Below are 21,370 nucleotides of genomic sequence, written 5' to 3'. Positions count from 1 at the left end.
TTGACAAAATTCAGCATCCTTTCTTAATAAAAACCCTTGAGAAAGTCGGGATAGAAGGAACATACTTAACATCATAAAAGCCATTTATGAAAAGCCCACAGCTAATATCATCTTCAACAAGGAAAAACTGAGAGCTCTCACCCTGAGATCAGAAACACGACAGGAATGTCCACTCTCACCGCTGTTGTTTAACATAGTGTTGGAAGTTCTAGCATCAGCAATCAGACAACAAAATGAAACAAGAGGCATCAAAATTCTCAAAAATGAAGTCAAGCTTTCACTTTTTGCAGACAACATGATACTCTACATGGAAAACCAAACAGACTCCACCAAAAGTCTGCTAGAACTGATACATGAATTCAGCAAAGTCGCAGTATACAAAAATCAATATACAGAAATCAGTTGCATTCTTATACACCAATAATGAAGCAACAGAAAGACAAATAAAGAAACTGATCCCATTCACAATTGTACCAAGAGCCATAAAATACCTAGAAATAAATCTAACCAAAGATGTAAAAGATCTCTATGCTGAAAACTATAGAAAGCTTATGAAGGAAATTGAAGAAGTTACAAAGAAATGGAAAAACATTCCATGATCATGGATTGGGAGAATAAATATTGTTAAAATGTCAAAACTACCCAAAGCTATCTACACATTCAATGCAATCCCAATCAAAATTGCACCAGCATTCATCACATAGCTAGAACAAGCAATCCTAAAATTTGTATGGAACCACAAAAGACCCCAAATAGCCAAAGTAATATTGAAGAAGAAAACCAAAGTGGGAGGCATCATAACCCCTGACTTTAGCCTCTACTACAAACCTGTAATCATCAAGACAGTATGAGGTTAGCACAAAAACAGACACTGGAATAGAGACTACAGAATCTGACCCACAAAAGTATGGCCAACTAATCTTTGACAGAGCAGGAAAGAATATCCAATGGAAAAAAGACAGTCTCTTGAACAAATGGTGCTGGGAGAACTGGACAGCAACATGCAGAAGAATGAAACTAGACCACTTTCTTACACCACTCACAAAAATAAACTCAAAATGGATGAAAGATCTGAATGTGAGACAGGAAACCATCAAAACCCTAGAGGAGAAAGCAGGAAGAAACCTCTTTGACCTCAGCCTCAGCAATTTCTTACTTGACACATCTCCAAAGGCAAGGGAATTAAAAGCAAAAACGAACTATTGGGACCTCATGAAGACGAAAAGCTTCTGTACTGCAAAGGAAACAATCAACAAAACTAAAAGGCAACTGATGGAATAGGAAAAGATATTTGCACATGACATATCACATAAAGGGCTAGTATCCAAAATTTATAAAGAGCTCACCAAACTCTACACCCAAAAAACAAATAATCCAGTGAATAAATGGGCAGAAGACATGAATAGACACTTTTCCAAAGAAGACATCTAGATGGCCCACAGACACATGAAAAGATGCTCAACATCACTCTTCACCAGGGAAATACAAATCAAAACCACACTGAAATACCACCTCACACCAGTCAGAGTGGCTAAAATGAACAAATCAGGAGGCTATAGATGCTGGCAAGGATGTAGAGAAATGGGAACCCTCTTGCACTGTTGTTGGGAACGCAAACTCATGCAGCCACTCTGGAAAACAGTCTGGAGGTTCCTCAAAAAATTAAAAATAGATCTACCCTATGACCCAGCAATAGCACTGCTAGGAATTTATCCAAGGGATACAGGAGTGCTGATGCAGAGGAGCACCTATACCCCAATGTTTATAGCAGCACTTTCAACAATAGCCAAATTATGGAAAGAGCCTAAATGTCCATCAACTGACGAATGGATAAAGAAGATGTGGTTTATATATACAATGGAATACTACTTGACAATGAGAAAGAATGAAATCTGGGCATTTACAGCAACGTAGATGGAACTGGAGGGTATAATGCTAAGTGAAATAAGTCAGGCAGAGAAAGCCAGATACCATATGTTTTCATTCTTATGTGGATCTTGAGAAACTTAACAGAAGACGTTGGGGGAGGGGAAGAGGAAAAAAAAGTTACAGAGAGGGAGGGAGGCAAACCATAGGAGACTCTTAAATACTGAGAACAAACTGAGGGTGGATGGGGGTTCAGAGAGAGGGGAAAGTGGGTGATGGGCATTGAGGAGGGCACTTGTTGGGATGAGCACTGGGTGTTGTATGGAAACTAACTTGACAATAAATCATATTTTTAAAAATAAATAAATAAATAAATAAATAAATAAATAAAATAAAACAACAAACCCACCACTAACAAAAATTAAGTCAAAATGGATTAAAGAATTGAGTATAAGTACCAAATTATAAAACTCTTAGCAGAAAATGGAAATTTACAATAGTCAAGACATGGAAAACAATCTAGTCCATGGATGGATGAATGGATAGAGAAAATGCAGCATAGATCCATCAACTGGTCGATAGATAACAGACTATTTTTCAGCCATTTTAAAAAGGAAATCTTAGGGGCGCCTGGGTGGCTCAGCCAGTTAGGCATCCAGCTCTTGACTTTGGCTTAAGTCATGATCTCACAGTCTGTGGGTTCAATCAAGCCCCAGGTCCAGCTCTGTGAGAACAGTGCAGATCTTGCGTGGGATTCTTTCTCTCCCTCCTCTCTGCCCCTCCCCTGCTCAAGTTCTCACTCAAAAATAAACCTAAAGACATAAATAAAAGAAAATCTTGCCACTTGTGACAACATAGATGGACTTTGGGTACATTATGCTAAATGAAATAAGTCAGACGGAGAAAGTGAAATACCATATGGCCTCAGGAGGGGGAGGGAAACGGAATACTGGTGGTCAAAAGGTACAAACTTCCAGTTATGAAATAAGCCACAGGATGAAATGTTCAGCATGGTGACTATAGTTAACAATACTATATTGTGTATGTGAAAGCTGCTAAGAAGAAATCTCACCACAAGAAAAAAAGTGTAACTTTGTGGTATTTGATTTTTTTTAAGTTTATTTAAAAACAGAGAGATTCTTTCTGCCCCTCCCCCGCTCATGCTCTGTCTCAAAAATAAACAAACATTTAAAAAAAATTTTTTTTTAAAGATAAAGACAGAGATATAGGTTGCCTGAGTAGCTCAGTCGGTTAAGCATCCGACTTCGACTCAGGTCATGATCCCCTGGTTTGTGGGTTTGAGCCCGGCGTTGAGCTCTGTGCTGACAGCTCAGAGCCTGGAGCCTGCTTCAGATTCTGGGTCTCCCTCTCTCTCAGCCCCTTGCCCCACTCATGTGTGCGCTTTCTCTCTCTGAGAAATAAGCATTAAAAAAAAATTTTAAGAGAAAGTGTGAGTGGGGGAGGGGCAGAGAAAGAGGAAGAGACAAAATCCCAAGCAGGCTCCAGCTGTCAGCCCAGAGCCTGAGGGCAGGAACCATGAGATCGAGTCAGATGCTCACGGGGCACCTGGGTGGCTCAGCCGGTTGAGCGTCCGGCTTTGGCTCAGGTCATGATCTCCCAGTCTGTGAGCTTGAGCCCCACCCCGCGTTGGGCTCTGTGCTGATAGCTCAGAGCCTGGAGCCTGGTTCAGATTCTGTGTCCCCCTCTCTCTCTGCCCCTCCCCCACTCATGCTCTGTCTCTGTCTCAGAAATAAACATTAAAAAAAATTTTTTTAAAAAAAAGAGTCCGATGCTTAACCCACAGAGCCACCCAGGTGCCCCAATATTAGATGTTAACTAGACTTATTGGGGTGATCATTTTGCAATGTATATAAATATTGTATCATGGAGTATACCTAAAACTAATATGTGTCAATTATATCTCAATAAAAACTTTTTAAAAAAGAAAACAGAAAATTTTCCTTGACATTGGTTTTGTCAATGACATTTTGGAAAGGACGCCGAAGCTCAGGCAACAAAAGCAAAACCTGACTTCAACCTGGGGACCCAAATATCCACCTGCCCGTTCATTCACCCTATCAGTGTCCATGACATTCAATTCAGTGACCAGGTCCCAAGTTGAACGAACACCTTCCTGGGTAACTCAGTTCTCCCCCATTGTTTCCAAATTCACTTGTTGGTACTGATCCCCTGTCTAAATGCGAGCATCCTTCTGGACACCCATCCACCTCACATTCATACCGATGAGCCATTCACCATCCTGAATTCACCAAAAGATTCTCACTGTCCCATAATTGCTTATCATCTCTCAGATCTCAGAGAAGATATTATTTCCACAGGGTGTCCTTTCTTGACCCAACAATCAAAATTATAATACTACATTTTCCCCTGATTTTTGTGCATTTTTTTTCACTTATATGTATATGATGATCTCTTTCACACTTTTTCTCACTAAATTAGATGCACCTTGAAGAGAAGACTAGTTTGGGCTTTAAATGTTTTACATAGAGGTATTCAAATATTGCTTTGTATTAGTAGGTGCTCACGTGATTTATTGAAGCATAAATGATTCCAACTCTACAGTTAATTACAAAACATTTCAAATAAAGTCACCTAACTCTAATTACACAATGATATAATCTTCAGAGTGGTCTACTGCCCTGTATTAATTAACTGCTAAGATTTAATCCAATGTCCCTTCCCTGTAATCCAATTATGTTTCTAGCCACAATAATCCATTTAAAATGCAAATCTAATCAGAGCACTTTCTTTTTAAGCCCTTAATTTCTGCCTTCCTCAGATTATTTTCAGAAAGGCAGCCCTAAATCTCATCTCATTCCAGTTGTCCTGACATAATTATTAACACAATTTCATTACCCAAGATATCCCAGTAGTTTATAGTGCTTTTTAAACTGATTTACAACATTTTCACTCTTGAGGTGCCATTATGTATTCTGAGTGACATTTTTAAGGTTGTAGCCATTTTTCATATATTAAATGTAAATTTAGATTTTTAAAACAATAAAGAGTTATTAGCAAGTATTCCATAGAAACTGTTATTTGACCTTTACAGACCCCTAAATTCAGCAGTATGAGTAAGCCTAGTCTGTGGATCCCGGAACAATTGCCAATGGTTCCAACCTCTCCCCTGGCTCACACATGGACCATCCTTCCCACACTGACCCAGCACTGACCTAGTGGGTCTCTTCACCTCCAGCCGATACTAATCACGCTGCGTGATGCAAACCGGTTTCTTTAAAGATACAAACAAAAAAAGCACCAACACTGTGACCATCCCCTTCTCAACTTCAGATACACTGATTACCACTTAATACCAAAGGCAAAAATGAAACTCCTTTCTGTAACAAGCACAGATCTGGTTCGCCTTGTCAGCTTTACCAAACAGCATTGGGAAGCAGTTCCTCATAGGGCCATCCCAAGATATAACAGGGTGCAACGGCTGTCTTCAACCAGGAAGAATGGGAGTGAAGAGAGACTTCCTCTCTCTGACCTCAGGAAGCTTGAAGGGGGAGGGCGCACAGGAGGAGCCACCCTGTGAGAGACTCTCCACTTTGACCTGAGACAAAAGAGCCCACAGGCGGGTGGGAATTCTTAGACAGCATTTGTGCTGGTCAGGATAATCCAGAGAATTTGGCCTCAAGGCAGTGAGTATCCTGGGGCAGTGAGTGGCCAGTGGAAACATAACTAGAGTGGAGAGCCCCAGGAACCCACCTACCTCGGGGATTTTCTCAGAGATCCCTTTACTCTCTCTTCACGAAGGGGAATATCTACTGTGCCCCGCCCTCACAGCACTTACTTTCTGATGGCTGAGCCTGTTATCCAAAATTGTTCTTCCTTCCAAAAGCTGGCCCCAAACCTGGGTATACGTCCTCTCACGCTTAGAGTCCACTGCTGTTACCAGTACCTCAGAGGAAATGGAGGGATCCGAAGTCATCATCTGGCATCACCACATTTTAATTGTGATTAACATCATATGATCTGTTTCAATTGTTCTCAGCCTGGATGTTCATTGGAAGCACCTGGAGAGTTTACAACTACTGATGGCTGGGTCCAGTCCCAGCTCTTCTCTGCTGATGTGGGATACAGCCTGGTCCACGGGAGATTTACAAATCCCCAAGGGTCTAAAGGATGAGAAACCACTCCTCTAGCTGTGTGGGGGAATGTGGTCCAGGACCTTAACTTATGTGAAACAATGCTATGGGTCCCTGGACACATTCCAGACCAAGTGTATCACAATGGCTGTGGGAGGGGCCAAGACAGCAGAATTTATTTTGTAAGAACTCCAAGTGTTTTTTAACCGCAAGATTAAGGACTTTTCTCTCATTTCAGGGTTGCTCAGATTTTGCAGCACCTTAGAATTACCTGGTAAAATTGGAAAGGACTGGTGTCTGGACCCCAGGCAGGATCAGTTGTATCTGTAGATTAAGGGAAGGGGGTGTAGAAGGCAACAGCACTTTGAAATTTACCTAGGCGACATAAATATGCAACTAATTGTGACAGCCACAGCATTAAGGTTGGAGAACAGGGAATTCATGGCAATCCGTGAAGAAAGAACTAATTAAGTTACTTTCTGGATCACTTGGTGTGAGTAGCTCCTTGAGATGGGTGACTTCAGGGGTGGGCGGAACGAGGAATTCAAGAATGTGGAATGGGGTGATTGGCTCTTAAGAGTAGGAGGCAGCTTAAGGAAGAGAATAACAATTCTGGATAGACATTATCTCTCCGTGCACTGAGAGAGGGAAAAGGGGTATCAGGAAAAAATGCTCTGAGCGACTCATTTATATTTGTGATGTTTAATGTTTTTTTAAGTTGCAGTTTATTTATTTATTTTAAGAGAGAGAAGGAGAGTACAAGTGGGGAAGGGGCACAGAGTGGGGGTGGGGAGAATCCCAAGCAGGTTCCACACCACCAGCGCAAAGCCCGATGCGGGGCTTGAACTCACAAACTGCGAGATCAAGCCCTGAGCCAAAGTCAGACGCCTATTTACGGAGCCACCCAGGTGCCCCTGTGATGTTTAATATTTTAAACATTGTGATGTGAACAGCGAACCAAGCTGTAATCCTTGCTCCCACGAGGCTGTCCATTGTTGCAAGATGCACCACGGATTAATTTTACCGATTTATATGTTTATTTACAGGCAAGGGCACAGCCTTGTGCCCTCCAGCACATGATTCTCCAGCGCATGATTCAACACTAGATTTCTAAGATCCCCCCCTACTGTTCCGTCAGTTATATTTGTAGATTCCTGTGGCTGTGTGGAGGCATGCTGGCTGCAGAAACCACAGTATCTATTCATTCCCCAACTGGTGACTAGGTATGAGGGGGGTCTGATAATGATAATTTCATATACATCTACATTGTGAAATTATTACCCCAGTAATTAATATATCCCTCACCTCACTTAGCGATCATGTTCTTGGTAACACTTGAGATCTACTCTCTAAGCGAATTTCAAGTGCACAATACATAATTATTAGTTATAATCACCTCGGTGTACATTAGGTCTCCAGAATTTATTCATCTTATGACTGAAAGATTGTACCTTTTAATCAAATCTTCCCTTTCCCCCCCACCACCCAGCCTCTGATAAACTCGACTGTATTCTGTGTTACTGTATGTTTGACTGGTTTTTTGTTTTTTTTTTGAGATTCCGTATAAAAGTGAGATCTTGTAGTATCTTTCTGTGTCAATAGAATTGCTTTTTGTGTCAAAAGCAATACCGCGTGCTTTTAAGGCTGGAAGCAATCTGATCATGTACAACTAGCGGGTGGGACAGCTTGGCAAGGTCTCTTGAAGTTGTGCATATGATGACCCTTTCTTTATATTTCACTTAATATAATATCCTCCAGGTTTATCCATGTTGTTGCAAATATTTCTTTCTCATGGGTGAATAATATTCACAAATATGTGTATATACATAGGTTATATAATAATCAGATTTTCTTTATTCATCTGTTAATGGACATTTATTTTGTTTGCATACCTTGGCTACTGGGAATATAATGCTGCAGTGAATATGGGAGTTCAGATATCACTCCCAGATAGTTATTTCAAGGGCCGCTGGGTGGCTCAGTCAGTTAAGCATCTGACTTTTGATTTCAGCTCAGGTCATGGTCTCACAACTCATGAGATCAAGCCCTGCATCAGGCTCTGCACTGACAGCACAGAGCCTGCTTGAGACCCTCTCTCTCCCTCTCTCTCTGCCCCTCCCCTGTGCTCTCTCTCTCTCTCATTTTTTTTAAAAAGAAAAGACAAGACCATCCTTTCCCCACTGTGCATTCTTACTTTGTTGAAAATTAGTTGACTATATGTATGGGTTGATTTGGGGACTCTCTGTTCTATTGGTGTATCTGTTTTTATGCCAGTACCATAATGCTTTGAACACTGTATTTTTTTAACACAATTTGAAAGCAGAAAGTGTGATGCCTCCAGCTTTTTTTTTTTTTCTCTTTGCTCAGAATTGCTTTAGCTATTTGGGATATTTTGTAGTTCCATATGAATTTTAAAGTTGTTTTTTCTATCTGTGAAAAATGCCATTGGGATTTGAATAGAAATTGCATTGAATCTGTAGATGGCTTTGGGCAGAACGGGCTCTTTAATAACTATCTCATAATCTATGAACACAGGATATCTTTCGGTTTAGGTATGTCTTCTTCCATTTCCTTCTGAGTTTTATACTTTTCAGTATTACAGATCCTCCACCTCTTTGAAATAAGAAAAAAATGAAACGCAACAAACCAAAATGGTATGAGCCATGCCTGTGGTGTGGCAGAATGAGACAGAGAGGGTTGAACCAAAGCAGTGAAAAATCAGAGAGATTTTCAGAGTCCAGAAGTGACAAGGAGAGAAAGAGGGAGCTGAGGTCAGGGAGGAGACAGCCAAGGATGGAGAAAAGAAGCCTAGCCTGGCCAAAAAGCTTCCAGAAGTGGCAGATAGCACATTGCACTCAGGCTGGATTTAGAGTGGGCCCTATATGCAATGACTGGTGTTCTTGTAGGAAGAGAAGACACAGAGACATGGAGGAACAGAGACCCTGTGAGAGATTCAGGCAGAGATTGGAGTGATACTATCACCAGAAGCTGGAGACTGTAGGCACTGCCAGGAGCTGGAAGAGGCAAGGAATGATTCTCTGCTGTTGATAAACCATGAATCGACTGTAGGACTCCCCCATTTATGCCCACTCAAACTATCAAAAGCTGTTAGTACGTTGTCTTTAAAATCCTAATTATCACGTGGCTTATCACACGGATGTCCTGGAGATCAGTGACCATGCCCAATGCCATCATGTAAACTTTCCAGGTCCCCAGTTATCAATCTGAACACTTTTTTTTTTTTTTTTTGCAGTTTTACACCTTTATTTGACAATCACTGACTAACTATCATCCATATTAACTGTCTGGAGATTTTTGTGAGTGGTGACAGGTACACAGGTAACCAACATTAGAGCTGGTCTGGTGAATCTTCATCCTCGTTATGTATTCCAGACCGCCACACACAGATACAGAATGGAACAGTCCTTCTTCCTTTGGCCCAGGCAGCTTTGTTCAGCTCACATCTGGCGTTTCCATCTCCTTCGTGGCAAATATCCAGATCTCTTTGTGTGCCAGAGGGCACACTTCTGGAAACCCACTCCACAAACGCGCTTGTGAATGTTGCTGTGTTCTCTGGACCCTGCCTCCTTGATGGCAGAATGGCCCTTCTCGCTACCCTTCTTTGTGGGAGCCATTCTGCCAGGTCCCGGTTGGAAAGGAACACCTTCATTTTTCAGTATAACTGCCTGTAATCATAGCCTACATCTGGGAACCGGCTGGGAATGATTTAAATGCATGGAGGAGAAAACCCAACTAAAATCAAGATAAAACAATTTAACAGAATATACAAATGGGAAGATTCAATGAGGGAAGAAATCAGCTGTTGATGGGACTAGAGTAGATTATGTCCAGACACAGATACATGCAGAATACAAATGAGGGGGGGCAGGGGTACCTAGGTGGCTCAGTGGTTAAGTGTCTGACTTCGGCTCAGGTCATGATCTCACGGTTCGTGAGTTTGAGCCCCACATTGGGCTCTCTGCTGACAGCTCAGAGCCTGGACCCTGCTTCGGATTGTGTCTCCCTCTCTCTGCCTTCCCCTGCTCTCACTTTGTTTCTATCTCAAAAAAAAATAAACATTAAAAAAAAAATTTTAATGAGTGGGGGAAGGTCTTTCCCTGCCAACCCCCACACCCACCCCTACTGTGCTCTCCTCCCAGGTGGACTCAAACCCAGGCAGGCACTCCTCCTCTGTGACCTCACTCAACTCTGACTCCCAGAACTCCATATCTGGCAGGTAAGACCCTGTGTACTCCAGCTCCAACTCCTGTGCCATAAAGGGCCCTGTGCCTGGATCCTACTGGGCTAGGGTGGGGCCATGAGATGTCCTCCTCAGGATATTGGATAAGAAGATTAGCTCATCCTGAAGAGTCAGATCTGCCCCAGTCCTGTGCCGGAATGAGCCTCTACCACAAAGCTGCTTGCTCTGGGAGGGAACTTTCACTAAGTTAAATCCAGAGCCTGTTGTAGGAGGCACAAGACATACCTGTCTGCCTCCTCTACTCTCTACCCTTTTGTGTTCCTGTCCTTGACCCTCCGAAATCAGCCTTCCTCCCCCACCTCTGCCAAAACTACTCTATCAAAAGTGTAAGGAAGTCCAGAAAATGCCGGATCCTTCTTTTCCTCCTGACCCTAGTGAGAAGGTCTCCCCCTCTGACTTCTGTAATATTCCACCAAGTATTTGTTCGGCACAAATAATTACAACGTTTGTTGACCGAATGAATTGTCCATAAATAAAATGAAGTGTTTATAGGATCATTCTAGCATGTCCTATGCTGTGAGGCAGACAAGTTTCATCCAGAGCAAAGGCACTGAGCCTGCTGGCAAAGCTTTGTCTTCTCTCTTATCACATGAAATCCAATCTCTTACCCACCAAACCACCCACTATTTCATGTCTTTGTGTCCCAAAAGAGTTTAATAAAGAGCCATCTTACTATAACAAAGCATCGTGGTAGGGAGTGAGAAACAGGGTTGACAATGCAACAGAAAGTGGAACGTGCCTCACTGGCGAGTACCCTCCCCAGGGCCACCCCACTCGACCCTTTCACACAATCTTCTCCTACTTTTCCTCTAGTTGTCAGAACGTCCCTCTTGGCTTCTGGCTCTCTCTGCCTCCCTGGCAAGCCTGTCTGCCCCCAAGGCCTCAGCCAGCCTGTCTCTTGCTTTTCTCACTTTCTGAGTCTGTCTCCAGATATCTCCAAGTGTTACCGGTTGTCTGTAGACGGGTGGTGGGGGACAGAAACCCACCCCAGGGACCGTCCCTGCCCAACCTGAAGATGGCGCTGTGCAGAACTCAGGTCTGCCAGGTAGAGACCCAGCACCACCCACACCACCCAGCGCAACTACCTGTAAGGTACTTGTAAAGTCCAAAGTACTTAACATCTCCCCATCGCTGCTGCAGGCCTGGAGGCCCTGAAGTCTCCTGTATGCACAGATTTGCTGGGGCTTCTCCAAGGTTCTGTCCCATTGATTGCACCTGGTCTCACTGCCAGGGTGAGAAGTTATCCTTGTGACCGGCCTCTCAAAAATGCAGCTGGTCCGCCTTACAGGAAGTGCAGCCCTTTCACGACACCTCTGCTTGGACTCAGCTAAATGGACTTGTCTTTTCTTCTCTGAAGTCCCGGCCATCATGTTTCTTTTGAGCTTCCCCTTTGAAAACAAAATGAAACAGGAAATTTGAAGATGGGGGATGAAGGCCACCAACCACAAAGAATGGTCTCCACTCATCTGTATCTTCCACCCTCCTTTATCCACAGAGAAAGTTGTCTCGAATGGCACCGTTGTATCACCATCATCTGGAGGGTGGTTAGCACTCAAGATTTCTGGACCTCAAGCCAAGCAGGTCTGGGGTGGGGCCAAGAATCTGCATGTCTAAGGGTTCCCAGGTGATGGTGATGCTGGTGCGAGAACAGTTCCTGGGATGATATCAAAGAGATGTGAGTCAAGGACAGAAAGCTTGAGGTCATTACCCAGTGCCAATTCCAGACCCTTTCTCCTCCACCACCTTCTCTGTAGGATGTGCCCATCTTACCACTCTTGTCAATGTCAACCACACTCATGCTGGCTCCCCTCAACCCACCGTCATTTGGACACAGGGATCACAGGTTTCTTAGTATCCCAAGGCTTCAGGCTTGCAGTATCTCTTAACTGGGGTCTAGGACACACAACAACCTGGGTCTCCTACCTCTAGTGCCTCATCCTCAGTGAGGTCTTGCCCCTCCCAACCCTTAGATACTCACTCACTCTCACTTGCACACTCAAACCCCATTGTCACTCAACTATCCTCCTGTTCATGAATAATAACCAGAAACACCATATTCCCATCATATGTTTTTTGTTTGTTTGTTTGCACAAAGACCTCCATTGTAAAACCATTTTTCAAGGTTCTGGCAAGAACATTCTCCGTGCTCCTCCCTGTTAATGTCAGCTCCTCTTTCTGACTTAACACAACAATCGATGCTTCTTAGAAGTCAATCCTGCTCTCACATTTGTTATACATCCGCACCCCTGTCTAGGCCATTCATCCATTTCCCTGGCTTCCAAATACCATTAATGGAACTAGAAATGCCCATAGAGTCAGTGCAGATCTGACTCTGACCCTGATACCCAATACCCACTCTCCCACTCACCTCATCAATAATGACACTGATGACTCCACAAACAGTGACCAGCTCCGAAGTTGAACCAACCAATTCCCCCCCCAAAATTCACTGCTATCTCAGTGTCCCCAAACCCACTTGCTAGTACTAATGTCCTGTGTAAACCTGAGTGTCATTGTTGCCACACCACACACTTTTAACAATAAACCATACATCCGCCCTCCTGAATTTACCTAAAGACTCAACTTCCGAATAATTCTTGAGCACTTTCAGTTTCCTATAAAATCCCACAACCTCGGTGACCTTTCCTGATCCAGCAACCAAAATTACATTTTCTGTGTTGATTTTTTTCAGTGTTTACTTGTATATGTATTACTATTTCTTTCATATTGCTTTTCTACAAACTGGATACTCGGCAAAGAGATGTGTACTTTAGTGTTTAATTACACATGTGCAGTGGTTACATCCATAACCACTTACTGTTTCGCCATTGAAGGCACTTGGATTTATTTACGGAAATAAATTATTCAAACTCAAAAAAATACTTTCTACACTTTTTAAATAAATTCACTCCACCACAATTGCAATGACGTAACTCTCTTGTGGCATACTGCACTAAATCATCACTGTCTGAGATTTTTTAATCCTTTCTCTCTGGAATTTATTATAGCAATTCCCCTTAGCCACTGTTTCAGGTTTCAGTTACCTGCGGTCAACTGTGGTCCGAGGTCCAGAAGGAACGGTCTTCCTTCTGATGCGTCAGTTGTAGTCTCAGGCTACATCACAGTGCCTACCAGCACTCATCTCACTCCACCTCACCACCTAGGCATTTGATCAATCTCACATCATCACAATAAGGTGAGTACGATACAGTTACGTATTCTGAGAGAGACTACATTCACATAAATTTATTACAGTCTATTGTTATAATTACTCTATTTTATTATTGTTGTTAATCTCTTACTGTGTCTACTTTATAAATTAAACTTTACCAGAAGTATGCATAGGAAAAAAACATATATAGGATTCAATGCTATCCATGGTTTCAGGTATCCACTGAGGGTCTTGGAACGTGTCCCCTGGGGACATGGGAGGAGTACTATATAAGACTCTAATCACAATAATCTGTTTAAACTGCAAACCTAATCAATATGCCTTTCCTTTTAAACCTATCATTTATTTTTAAAGGGAAGCCACAAATCTCATTTCATTCCTTTTGTCCTGCCATAATTATTATTATACCACCCCTTTCAATACTCAAGAGGTCCCAGTTTAGAGGAAAAATTGTTTGATCTTCCCATTTATAGAGCACCTAATATATGCCAAGTTGTGCACTAAAACCAGAATTTAACTTAACAAAAATCACTGCCCACCCCACCCCCATTTATTTTAATCTCAGTAAGAGGAAAGAGTTAATACACAGAATAATGAGTATCTAATATCATGTCAGGTATAATTAACTACTGTGGTAAATAAGCTGATACAGACGTAGAGAAAGAGAGGGGTGGAGGAGGAAAGTAGGGAGGGATAACAGGACAAAGAAATTAACTACAATTATTTTTTTAATTTTTTAATGTTTATTTACTTTTGAGAGAGAGACACACACAGAATGTGAGTGGGGGAGGGACAGACAGAGAGGCAGACACAGAAGCCCAAGCAGGCTCCGGGCTCTGAGCTGTCAGCACAGAGCCTGATGCGGGGCTCGAACCCACGAACCTTAAGATCATGACCTGGGCCGAAGTCGGACACTTAACCCACTGAGCCACCCAGGCACCCCAGAAATTAACTACAATTATTGATGAAGAGATTAAGGTGGGACTAACTGAGGATATATTTGAGCAAAGAATTGAATTTAAAAGAAAAAAAAAAAAAGACCAAGCACATGTGGGTAAAGAATTTTCCAGAGAGGGGAACAATGTAAACAGTGGAGGACAAAAGGCTACTTCCACTTCCTGGTGATATTGTTGGTTAAAACAAAACCACCAAACAAACACATCTAAGCCTATTTTCCCAAGAAAACTTCATATACTAAATAGTAATAGTGCAACACCTTGAACATTACTTAAAAAACATTAACATCTGAGGGATGCCTAGGTGGCTCAGTTGGTTAAGCCTCTGACTCTTGGTTTCAACTCAGGTCATGATCTCATGGTTTGTGGGATCGAGCCCCAAATCGAGCCCCAAATCAAGCCCCAAGCTGGCTCTATGCTCACTGCACAGAGCCTGCTTAGGATTCTCTCTCTTTCTCTCTCTACCCCCGCTCCCCAACTTTAAAATAAATAAACTTTTAAAAAATGAGCACCTAAGAAACAGCTTTCAATTAAGATATCTTCTTCCTTTAAAATTTCCTGTCAGCTCACTTAAAGAGGTTTCATGTAAGGAGACGTGTACCAGGGCTCCTGGATGGCCCAGTTGGTTGAGCGTCGGACTCCAGCTCCGGTCACGATCTCGCGGTCGGTGAGTTCGAGCCCCGCGTCGGGCTCTGTGCTGACAGCTCAGAGCCTGGAGCCTGCTTTGGATTCTGTGTCTCCCTCTTTCTCTGCCCCACCCCCCACTCACAATCTGTCTCTCTTTCTCAAAAATAAATAAAGATTAAAAAAAAAAAAGGATTGGTATACCAATGGGCACTCATGTCAACAATATGGACTCCACACTCACCAGAACGGGCTGGTCTGGAGAACAGGTGGGTACAGTTTCCTCCATGGCTGCCAAGTTGTCCTGATGCCTCCACTCCTGATGTGAGAACCCGTGGCTTGCTGGAAAATGTGTGACTTCTGCCTCTGAGGCTGAGGCCTGTTTTATGGAGGAAGGGAGTAGATAATCCAATGAGCGGATTATGGAGAAACGACATCCTGTCTCCTATCAACTAGAGTTGAGCAGTTGCAAAATCTTTTTATACAAAGACACAAATATTGGGTTTCCCAGCTGGCCCAATTGGAGGGGCATTTGATTCTTGATCTTGGGGTTGTGAGTTTGAGCCCCACATTGGGTGCAGAGATTACTTACATAATAAATAAACCTTAAACACACACACACACATACACACAGATGTGGGGCTATTGACATTGTCAGCTGTTGTAGATGAAATCATTAAATACATTTGTGTGTGAGGTACATTTGTATCTTGTGGTTTCTGTCCACTTTTTAATGTTTCCTGTTTCCTCCCACTATGGATACAGTCCATAAAAACAGAAATGGAAGTTTCTATGTATAAAAATTTTCATACAACTTATGTTTTATTAGGAAAAAATTAGAAACTGTTTAAATGTTTCTCGGTAAAGGTATGTCCAAAATATTTATTAACAATTCTATGGAATATATCACAAAGACATTAAAAATAAATTAATAATTTGTGCATTTATAATTCATTTTATTGCCAGTAAATTTGAGAGTATTTCAACCACCTTACACTTTCCCTACCCTTTGACCTAAATAGTTAATGTTCCTTCACTCTCTTCATTTTACTGAGTTTGATTTAACTCTTTTATTGTTATATTGTTCCCTTAATAAACTTACCAGTTGCAATCATATATAAATCTTTATGTGCTTAATGATTAATTACGATTCCTTTATTTTATATAGTCTAATATAATTAGTTTTACCACCTTCCCCAAATGCTAATACCTTCCAACCCTTCCCATTACATTTTTAAGCTTTCTGACTCTGTTTTGCTGTTCTCAGGCACCTTAATCCTGCATTGTGGTTAGGGTCCCCTCCCTAAGGAAAGAAAAACAAGCAAACAAACACCTCAAGGCAACCTGGTTATATGTGTAAGTAACAACATCCCTCATGACCTTGTAACATGAGACCACTTAATCAGACTACATGTTTGTGTCTTACCATCTATGGGAGACACGGAAGTAAAAAATGTAGAACAAAATTATGCCATGACCATGTGGTGTTTGGAGCTCAGTTCTTTGGGTATGAACCCAACTGAGTTGTTCTGGCACGAATAAAGCTGCTTCCTGGAAAGAAAAGACTTGGGATCACGACTCTGTGTGAGAATCCCACTACAGTATATATTTTAGTCTCCAAGAGAGATTTCCAGAATTGCCTCATAAAGCAAAGTTCATTTGGGGGTGCCTGGGTGGCTCAGTCAGTTAAGCATTCGACTTGGACTCAGGTCATGATCTCTCTCTCTCTCTCTCTCTCTCTCTCAAAAGTAAATAAACATTAAAAAATTTTTTTAATTTATTTGTAATTATAAATTATCCTTTCCTTCTCTTTGTTCCTTCCTGCAATCCTGGTTTTCAATCTGGGATTCCACTTGTTTGGATTAAAGAACTCACTCTAGTATTTTTTTCTAATTCAACTGTGCTAACAATGAAATGTTTCATTTTTTAAAGGTTTTCTTAAGACATCTTAAAAAAATTTTTAATGTTTATTTATTTTTAAGAGAGAGAGAGAGAGCACGAGTGGGGGAGAGGAAGAGAGAGAGAGAGACACAGAATCCCAAGCAGGCTCCAGGCTCTGAGCTGTCAGCACAGAGCCTGATGAGGGGCTCAAACCCACAAGCTGTGAGATCATAACCTGAGCTGAAGTTGACCGCTTAACCGACTGAGCCACCTGGGCGCCCCTTTTAAGACATCTTTATTGTGGGCAATATCGCTGCTGGGTATAGAATCCTGGTTTTGATATGACATTTCTTTTAGCATTTTACTTTTTTTAATGTTTATTTATTTTTGTTAGAGAGAGACAGAGTGCAAGCAGGGGATGGGCAGAGAGAGAGAGGGAGACACAGAATCTGAAGCAGGCTCCAGGCTCTGAGCTGTCAGCACAGAGCCCGACGCGGGACTCGAACCCACCAACCATGAGATCATGACCTAAGGAGAAGTTGGACACTTAACCCACTGAGCCACCCATGCTCCCTTCTTTAGCATTTTTAAAATGGTACTCTGTTGATATCGATCTTATTTAAGTTTTGTTTCAATACTACCAGTTAGCCTTTTTCTTGTTTTTTGGCCTCTGCCTTCTCTAAAATCTGTTTTTAGACAATGGCATCTCCTGTGTGATTGACTTTGCTTATGTGATGTTGACTTAATTACATCCGTGGGGTGATACCTTTCATCAACGTGGAACAGACTGTGGGTCCTCGCTTCTGACATCATCCTTCCCCATGATCTCTCTGCTCTCCTGATCTCGCTTTTTTTTTAACTCTGTCCTGAGCTTACTAATATCATTCACCCTGTAGTTTTGTTGGGATATTTGCTCTTGAACCGTCTTCTGGTTTAGTAATCTTGCTTTTTGCTAGAAGGAATCAATTCCTTCTTAATTATTTAAATCCTTCATTTTCGTTCTACCATAAACATAATACCTAACTTTGAAAAGAGAGCAGAGCAGTTTCACAATGAGGAGAAATGTTTTCATTTTGAAGCGGAAAAATACAACTTGAATCATAAGCTTAAATAAGTTCATCAAAATTCACCAGTAAGACGGGGGGGGGGCGGGGGACGGGTAGTGGACAATCTGGGCGAGAGAAGAAATTGGCATTATGCACATCTGGTAAAGTACATCAAGCCGAATTTTGTAAATAATTCTGTCCAATAAAAAATAAAACTGAACACACACTAGAAAAACGGCTCAAAAATCCTAGACTAGGAACCCCATCAAAAAAGGGTAAACAAATACAGAGTTAACATGTTAAAAAAAAAAAAACCCTGTTTAGTTTCAAGGAAATGCTAATAAAAGTCACAATGAGACCCACATTCGCTGAAATGAAAAACCGTAATCCTACAGGCTGCCCGGGCTTATCGGGGACAGTCAGATCATTCCTGCAGGGAGGGTGAGAATCTAAATTAGCAGAACCGCTTTGGAAAACCAGCAGCACCCAGTGAAGCCATACACACACCTGTGCTGTTTCAGGTACACACACGTCCCCAGCACTGCGTCCGCAACCCACGAGCTCTGGTTGGGTCCCAGCGGCTGGAGTCTGGGCAGCGCCCGGCTAGAAACTAATCCAACGTGCGTCTGCGGGGACGGACATTCTCCCGGGCGTCTGCACCCACCCAACTCCAGCCATAAGAACGCACGAATTACTGGGATTGAAGAGTAAGAACGATCTCAGAAGTGCGACCCTGAGCCACAGCCCCTCGGGAGCAGCCCCAGGACCGCGGGTCCCAGGTGGGGATTGACGGCTGCTCCAGGACCACGCAGGCAAGGCCCCCTGGACACTGGCGCCCCACATCCAGGCCCCAGGGATTTCCAGGAGCCGTGGCTCCAGGTGGCTGTGGGAGTTACTGCAGCGCGCAGGTGCTCGCTCCCAGGGCTGCTGGGGGAGGGTGGCTTGGCTGGCAGCTCCTTCCCCAGCCACCACCCCTTTGAGCCTCCCCCGGAGGAGGCCGAGGACTCAGCTTTTCTCCCCAGGGGAACGGGGGATGTGGGGGTGCCTACGGGCTCCGTCAGGTCAATACGGGAGGGGAATCAATATTGGAGAGGGATCCGTCTCAGCCCAGAAAGCAGTGCAGAAGAGGAGTGCGAAGCTCCCCGAGGCCACCAGCCCCTCCCCCGGTCGGGACCCTCAGCCAACCACTTCCCGGGGATCGCCCCCTCTGCCCTGAGCACCCCGGTCCTCCAGCCTCTCTCCAGCCCCGCACCCCCGGGGCTGCCGCCAGCTGCCCAGTCCAAGGATGCGCGTTCCGGGGCCTGGGGCTCTGGCCCCGCTTTGCGCGCAGACTTCTTCCTCCCTTGGCGAGTCAGGGGCCCAGAACCTGCCGTGTGACCCATCGCAGACCACCCTCCCAGGCCTGCAGATGACTCTTCCAAAGGGATTGCCCCCGAGCATCCACCCCTCTGTCAAGAATTGGCACACGCCCTTCAGGAACAGCAGCCGCCTGCCTCTTTTACAGGGTCTACAGGACCCCACATCACCTGCACTTAGGGACACCACCCCCAAACCTTTGCTCTGCAACAGATGCTGTTGTGAGATTAAAAAAAAAAAAAAAAAGACAACCTACAGTTTGGGGAGAAAATATTACAAATCTCATTCATCACAAAGTACTACTAATATACAGAATAGAGAACATTTCCTAATAGCTGTGGGGGGGGGGGGGGGTGGGGAGGGAGGGAGACCCAGAGGGAAAATATAGGAAAGAATTCAACAGACATTGCACCAAGAAAAGCGGTTGAAAAGCTGTCCAACGTCACTCCACCTGAGGCCAATGCAAGTGAAATCCACTGTGAGATACTACAATCCAGCCCTTATGACCCTAAGGAGGACACTCTGGGGGCAGTATACAGCAGCTGGAACCCCACCCCGTTCCTTGTGGGAATGCAAACTAGAACAACCACTCAGGGAAAATGGTGTGTAGTTTCTTCCTTCATTTATTATACACTTGCCATTCGCCCCACCTTTCCCATTCTGAGATACTTGAGAGAAATGAAAACATATGTTCATAAAAGCACCGAATGCCAAGGGTAACAGCAGCTTATTCACAACAGAGGATGTGACTCCAGGGTCCCTCAGGGTAAGTAGATGGATATTCAAATGGTGACCCATCATCCTTCACAGGGGATGTTCCTCAGCAATGAAGAGGATGGGACTTTTAAAATTGATTCCAAGTTTAAGTACAGTAGAGTTATTGCAAATACTAATATTTGATTTAGCTATTTGAAAGATTATACATTAAGTGTGGGAAACTTAGCTCTGAGACTTATAACAGTAAATCTTTTCATATCTACATACAGATCAAATGTATCTGATCAAATTTAAGTTTGGAATCAGATACACTGTATCTGACCACACACTGGGTTTCAAAGCTCTGAACGAAGACAAGTTATAACATATCTTACTCATCACTTTGGTGTGGATTATAATTCAAGTGATAACACTGGGTTTCTTGAGCTAAATAAAATGTTTCAAAAGCGTGCTTGATCACCTTGTGTTGATTTTTGCCAACGTGTTTGCTCAAAAACTGGAAATGACACGTAGCGTAGCAGTTGTCATATTTCTGTTGGGCTTGGTTAGATAAAGCCAAGGATAGCTGAGCCCACAAGAGTGAGTAGGGTTGATTTCCCAAAGGAAAGGAAGTTCTACCAGCCCCTAGAGAGTGCCATCCACCCACCCTCCTGCCAGTACATGTGTGCATGCACACACAAACTCCAAAGTACCAGCATTTGCTCTCGCTCGCTCTCTCACATACACAATTTGTAACACAATTACACAGGCACACTCTCTAAATTGGCCTGAGACCAACCCCAAATGTCCATCAGAATTTCTCAAATGTCAAGAGGCTGCTAATCTAAGAAGCCCTTGTAGCTCCAACCAGTCACATCAGACCTTGCTAACAAATCCGCTGGTTCTGCCCCATGTGACAACACATGAAGGATCCCCCCCAAGACCTCATTCTGTCCCCAAACTCTTCTCCTTTCCTAAGGCCACAGAAACATCTCCAAAACTCAACCTCTGTGAGTGCCCACCTTCAATGTTAGTGGTGTTTGCATGCTTGGGTCCAAGGAGCGTCCAGTGTTGGCTCCTAACAAGGGTTTGCACAGAACTTGAACATACAGCCTGCGACATCCACTTCTATGTGTTCAAGGTCTCTCATGATACACGATGGAGACAGAGGTAGAAAGAAAGGGGCTGGTGTGGGTCAAGTCTCCCTGTGCCAATACAATCTGGTATACTTGCTGGGGAATCTAGAATTCTTTTTGTTTGTTTGTTTGTTTGTTTGTTTGTTTTTGAGAGAGAGACCGAGAGGCAGAGTATGAGTGGGGGAGGAGTACAGAGAGAGGGAGACACAGAATCCGAAGCAGGCTCCAGGCTCTGAGCTGTCAGCACAGAGCCTGATGCGGGGC

This window comes from Acinonyx jubatus, chromosome A2, assembly GCF_027475565.1.
Source record: "Acinonyx jubatus isolate Ajub_Pintada_27869175 chromosome A2, VMU_Ajub_asm_v1.0, whole genome shotgun sequence".
Lineage (NCBI taxonomy): Eukaryota > Metazoa > Chordata > Mammalia > Carnivora > Felidae > Acinonyx > Acinonyx jubatus.
The sequence above is the reverse complement of the archived record's forward strand: the minus strand, read 5'-3'. Positions refer to the sequence as shown.